Source organism: Taudactylus pleione, unplaced genomic scaffold (assembly GCF_031769625.1).
Source record: "Taudactylus pleione unplaced genomic scaffold, aTauple2 ptg000550l, whole genome shotgun sequence".
Lineage (NCBI taxonomy): Eukaryota > Metazoa > Chordata > Amphibia > Anura > Myobatrachidae > Taudactylus > Taudactylus pleione.
The window spans coordinates 2,047,501-2,052,500 of record NW_028284952.1 but is presented as its reverse complement, the minus strand read 5'-3'; the positions used below and the strand labels follow the sequence as shown (position 1 = coordinate 2,052,500).

Genomic DNA, 5,000 nt, shown 5'->3' with positions numbered 1-5,000 from the left:
AGTTGAAAAAATTAAATATAAAATGTAATAGAATAGACTGTTATGGCAGTATAAAATTACCTACAGCACCTGGGATTCCTAGGTGGTCTCCCATCCAAGTACTAACCAGGCCCAACACTGCATAGCTTCCAAGATCAGACGAGATTGGGCATGTCCAGTGTGGTTTGGCTGTAGGTGCTCAAAAACATTAACTTTAGACCTCTTTTACTTATTAACTCAAGTAAATTCAATGATAAGTTGAAAAATGAAATGTAAAATGTAATAGAAAAGAATGTTTTGGCAGTATAAAATTACCTACAGCTCGTGGTATTCCCAGGTGGTCTCCCATCCAAGTACTAACCAGGCCCAAGACTGCATAGCTTCAAAGATCAGACGAGATTGGGCATGTCCAGTGTGGTTTGGCTGTAGGTGCCCAAAACCATTAACTTTAGACCTCTATTACTTCTTAACTCAAGTAAATTCATTGATAAGTTGAAAAAATTAAATGTAAAATGTAATAGAAAAGAATGTTATGGCAGTATAAAATTACCTACAGCACCTGGTATTCCCAGGTGGTCTCCCATCCAAGTACTAACCAGGCCCAACACTGCATAGCTTCCAAGATCAAACAAGATTGGGTATGTCCAGTGTGGTTTGGCAGTAGGTGCTCAAAAACATTAACTTTAGACCTCTTTTACTTCTTAACTCAAGTAAATTCATTGATAAGTTGAAAAAATTAAATGTAAAATGTAATAGAAAAGAATGTTTTGGCTGTATAAAATTTCCTACAGCAACTGGTATTCTCAGGTGGTCTCCCATCCAAGTACAAACCAGGCCCAACACAGCAAAGCTTACAAGATCAGACGAGATTGGGCATGTCCAGTGTGGTTTGGCTGTAGGTGCTCAAAAGCATTAATTTTAGACCTCTATTACTTCTTAACTCAAGTAAATTCATTGATAAGTTGAAAAAATGAAATGTAAAATGTAATAGAAAAGAATGTTATGGCAGTATAAAATTACCTACAGCACCTGGTATTCCCAGGTGGTCTCCCATCCAAGTACTAACCAGGCCCAACACTGCATAGCTTCCAAGATCAGACGAGATTGGGCATGTCCAGTGTGGTTTGCCTGTAGGTGCTCAAAAACATTAACTTTAGACCTCTTTTACTTCTTAACTCAAGAAAATTCATTGATAAGTTGAAAAAATGTAATGTAAAATGTAATAGAAAAGAATGTTATGACTATATAAAATTTCCTACAGCACCTGGTATTCCCAGGTGGTCTCCCGTCCAAGTACTATCCAGGCCCAACACTGCATAGCTTCCAAGATCAAACGAGATTGGGCATGTCCAGTGTGGTTTGGCTGTAGGTGCTCAAAAACATTAACTTTAGACCTCTTTTACTTCTTAACTCAAGTAAATTCATTGATAAGTTGAAAAAATTAAATGTAAATTGTAAAAGAAAAGAATGTTTTGGCTGTATAAAATGACCTACAGCACCTGGTATTCCCAGGTGGTCTCCCACCCAAGTAGTAACCAGGCCCAACACCGCATAGCTTCCAAGATCAGACGAGATTGGGCATGTCCAGTGTGGTTTGGCTGTAGGTGCTCAAAAACATTAACTTTAGACCTCTATTACTTCTTAACTCAAGTAAATTCATTGATAAGTTGAAAAAATTAAATGTAAAATGTAATAGAAAAGAATGTTATGGCTGCATAAAATTACCTACAGCACCTGGTATTTCCTGATGGTCTCCCATCCAAGTACTAACCAGGCTCAACACTGCATAGCTTCCAAGATCAGACAAGATTGGGCATGTCCAGTGTAGTTTGGCTGTAGGTGCTCAAAAACATTAACTTTAGAACTCTTTTACATCTTAACTCAAGTAAATTCAATGATAAGTTGAAAAATGAAATGTAAAATGTAATATAAAAGAATGTTATGGCAGTATAAAGTTACCTACAGCACCTGGTATTCCCAGGTGGTCTCCCATCCAAGTACTAACCAGGCCCAACACTGCATAGCTTCCAAGATCAGATGATATTGGGCATGTCCAGTGTGCTTTAGCTGTAGGTGCCCAAAACCATTAACTTTAGACCTCTATTACTTCTTAACTCTAGTAAATTCATTGATAAGTTGAAAAAATTAAATGTAAAATGTAATAGAAAAGAATGTTATGGCAGTATAAAATTACCTACAGCACCTGGTATTCCCAGGTGGTCTCCCGTCCAAGTACTAACCAGGCCCAACACTGCATAGCTTCCAAGATCAAACGAGATTGGGCATGTCCAGTGTGGTTTGGCTGTAGGTGCTCTAAAGCATTAACTTTTGACCTCTATTACTTCTTAACTCAAGTAAATTCATTGATAAGTTGAAAAAATTAAATATAAAATGTAATAGAATAGACTGTTATGGCAGTATAAAATTACCTACAGCACCTGGGATTCCTAGGTGGTCTCCCATCCAAGTACTAACCAGGCCCAACACTGCATAGCTTCCAAAATCAGACGAGATTGGGCATGTCCAGTGTGGTTTGACTGTAGGTGCTCAAAAACATTAACTTTAGACCTCTATTACTTCTTAACTCAAGTAAATTCATTGATAAGTTGAAAAAATTAAATGTAAAATGTAATAGAAAAGAATGTTATGGCAGTATAAAATTACCTACAGCACCTGGTATTCCCAGGTAGTCTCCCATCCAAGTACTAACCAGGCCCAACACTGCATAGCTTCCAAGATCAAACAAGATTGGGTATGTCCAGTGTGGTTTGGCAGTAGGTGCTCAAAAACATTAACTTTAGACCTCTTTTACTTCTTAACTCAAGTAAATTCATTGATAAGTTGAAAAAATTAAATGTAAAATGTAATAGAAAAGAATGTTTTGGCTGTATAATATTTCCTACAGCAACTGGTATTCTCAGGTGGTCTCCCATCCAAGTACAAACCAGGCCCAACACAGCAAAGCTTACAAGATCAGACGAGATTGGGCATGTCCAGTGTGGTTTGGCTGTAGGTGCTCAAAAGCATTAAATTTAGACCTCTATTACTACTTAACTCAAGTAAATTCATTGATAAGTTGAAAAAATGAAATGTAAAATGTAATAGAAAAGAATGTTATGGCAGTATAAAATTACCTACAGCACCTGGTATTCCCAGGTGGTCTCCCATCCAAGTACTAACCAGGCCCAACACTGCATAGCTTCCAAATCAGACGAGATTGGGCATGTCCAGTGTGGTTTGCCTGTAGGTGCTCAAAAACATTAACTTTAGACCTCTTTTACTTCTTAACTCAAGAAAATTCATTGATAAGTTGAAAAAATGTAATGTAAAATGTAATAGAAAAGAATGTTATGGCTATATAAAATTACCTACAGCACCTGGTATTCCCAGGTGATCTCCCATCCAAGTACTAACCAGGCCCAACACTGCATAGCTTCCAAGATCAGACGAGATTGGGCATGTCCAGTGTGGTTTGGCTATAGGTGCTCAAAAGCATTAACTTTAGACCTCTATTACTTCTTAACTCAAGTAAATTCATTGATAAGTTGAAAAAATTAAATGTAAAATGTAGTAGAAAAGACAGTTATGGCAGTATAAAATTGCTTACAGCACCTGGGATTTCTAGGTGGTCTCCCATCCAAGTACTAACCAGGCCCACCACTGCATAGCTTCCAAGATTAGTTGAGATTGGGCATGTCCAGTGTGGTTTGGCTGTAGGTGCTCAAAAACATTAACTTTAGACCTCTTTTACTTCTTAACTCAAGTAAATTCAATGATAAGTTGAAAAATGAAATGTAAAATGTAATGGAAAAGAATGTTATATCAGTTTAAAATTACCTACAGCAACTGGTATTCCCAGGTGGTCTCCCATTCAACTACTAACCATCCCCAACACTGCATAGCTTCCAAGATCAGACGATATTGGGCATGTCCAATGTGGTTTGGCTGTAGGTGCTCAAAAACATTAATTTTAGACCTCTATTACTTCTTAACTCAAGTAAATTCATTGATAAGTTGAAAAAATTAAATGTAAAATATAATAGAAAAGAATGTTATGGCAGTATAAAATTACCTACAGCACCTGGTATTCCCAGGTGGTCTCCCATCCAAGTACTAACCAGGCTCAACACTGCATAGCTTCCAAGTTCAGATGAGATTGGGCATGTCCTGTGTGGTTTGGCAGTAGGTGCTCAAAAAACATTAACTTTAGACCTCTTTTACTTCTTAACTCAAGTAAATTCATTGATAAGTTGAAAAAATTACATGTAAAATGTAATAGAAAAGAATGTTATGGCAGTATAAAATTACCTACAGCACCTGGGATTCCTAGGTGGTCTCCCATCCAAGTACTAACCAGGCCCAACACTGCATAGCTTCCAAGATCAGACGATATTGGGCATGTCCAGTGTGGTTTGGCTGTAGGTTCTCAAAAACATTAACTTTAGACCTCTTTTACTTCTTAACTCAAGTAAATTCAATGATTAGTTGAAAAATGAAATGTAAAATGTAATAGAAAAGAATGTTATGGCAGTATAAAATTACCTATAGCACCTGGCATTCCCAGGTGGTCTCCCATCCAAGTACTAACCAGGCCCAACACTGCAAAGCTTCCAAGATCAGATGATATTGGGCATGTCCAGTGTGGTTTGGCTGTAGGTGCCCAAAACCTTTAACTTTAGACCTCAATTACTTCTTAACTCAAGTAAATTCATTGATAAGTTGAAAAAATTAAATGTAAAATGTAATAGAAAAGAATGTTTTGGCTGTATATAATGACCTACAGCACCTGGTATTCCCAGGTGGTCTCCCACCCAAGTAGTAACAAGGCCCAACACCGCATAGCTTCCAAGATCAGATGAGATTGGGCATGTCCAGTGTGGTTTGGCTGTAGGTGCTCAAAAACATTAACTTTAGACCTCTATTACTTCTTAACTCAAGTATATTCATTGATAAGTTGAAAAAATTAAATGTAAAATGTAATAGAAAAGAATGTTATGGCTGCATAAAATTACCTACAGCAC

General features: G+C 37.3%; 20 pseudogenes; all 20 read right to left on the bottom strand.

Moving 5' to 3' along the window:
* Window positions 1–57: 57 nt before the first annotated feature.
* LOC148490865 (5S ribosomal RNA) lies at window positions 58–176 on the bottom strand (annotated as a pseudogene).
* Window positions 177–291: 115 nt separating this feature from the next.
* Window positions 292–410, bottom strand: LOC148490864 (5S ribosomal RNA; annotated as a pseudogene).
* A 116-nt stretch (window positions 411–526) lies between these two features.
* On the bottom strand, window positions 527–645 carry LOC148490863 (5S ribosomal RNA; annotated as a pseudogene).
* A 116-nt stretch (window positions 646–761) lies between these two features.
* Window positions 762–880, bottom strand: LOC148490862 (5S ribosomal RNA; annotated as a pseudogene).
* A 116-nt stretch (window positions 881–996) lies between these two features.
* LOC148490861 (5S ribosomal RNA) lies at window positions 997–1,115 on the bottom strand (annotated as a pseudogene).
* Window positions 1,116–1,231: 116 nt separating this feature from the next.
* Window positions 1,232–1,350, bottom strand: LOC148490860 (5S ribosomal RNA; annotated as a pseudogene).
* Window positions 1,351–1,466: 116 nt separating this feature from the next.
* Window positions 1,467–1,585, bottom strand: LOC148490859 (5S ribosomal RNA; annotated as a pseudogene).
* Window positions 1,586–1,701: 116 nt separating this feature from the next.
* On the bottom strand, window positions 1,702–1,820 carry LOC148490858 (5S ribosomal RNA; annotated as a pseudogene).
* A 115-nt stretch (window positions 1,821–1,935) lies between these two features.
* On the bottom strand, window positions 1,936–2,054 carry LOC148490857 (5S ribosomal RNA; annotated as a pseudogene).
* Window positions 2,055–2,170: 116 nt separating this feature from the next.
* On the bottom strand, window positions 2,171–2,289 carry LOC148490856 (5S ribosomal RNA; annotated as a pseudogene).
* Window positions 2,290–2,405: 116 nt separating this feature from the next.
* LOC148490855 (5S ribosomal RNA) lies at window positions 2,406–2,524 on the bottom strand (annotated as a pseudogene).
* A 116-nt stretch (window positions 2,525–2,640) lies between these two features.
* On the bottom strand, window positions 2,641–2,759 carry LOC148490854 (5S ribosomal RNA; annotated as a pseudogene).
* Window positions 2,760–2,875: 116 nt separating this feature from the next.
* Window positions 2,876–2,994, bottom strand: LOC148490853 (5S ribosomal RNA; annotated as a pseudogene).
* Window positions 2,995–3,110: 116 nt separating this feature from the next.
* LOC148490852 (5S ribosomal RNA) lies at window positions 3,111–3,228 on the bottom strand (annotated as a pseudogene).
* A 116-nt stretch (window positions 3,229–3,344) lies between these two features.
* On the bottom strand, window positions 3,345–3,463 carry LOC148490851 (5S ribosomal RNA; annotated as a pseudogene).
* Window positions 3,464–3,813: 350 nt separating this feature from the next.
* On the bottom strand, window positions 3,814–3,932 carry LOC148490850 (5S ribosomal RNA; annotated as a pseudogene).
* Window positions 3,933–4,048: 116 nt separating this feature from the next.
* On the bottom strand, window positions 4,049–4,167 carry LOC148490849 (5S ribosomal RNA; annotated as a pseudogene).
* A 117-nt stretch (window positions 4,168–4,284) lies between these two features.
* Window positions 4,285–4,403, bottom strand: LOC148490848 (5S ribosomal RNA; annotated as a pseudogene).
* Window positions 4,404–4,518: 115 nt separating this feature from the next.
* On the bottom strand, window positions 4,519–4,637 carry LOC148490847 (5S ribosomal RNA; annotated as a pseudogene).
* A 116-nt stretch (window positions 4,638–4,753) lies between these two features.
* Window positions 4,754–4,872, bottom strand: LOC148490846 (5S ribosomal RNA; annotated as a pseudogene).
* Window positions 4,873–5,000: the final 128 nt, after the last annotated feature.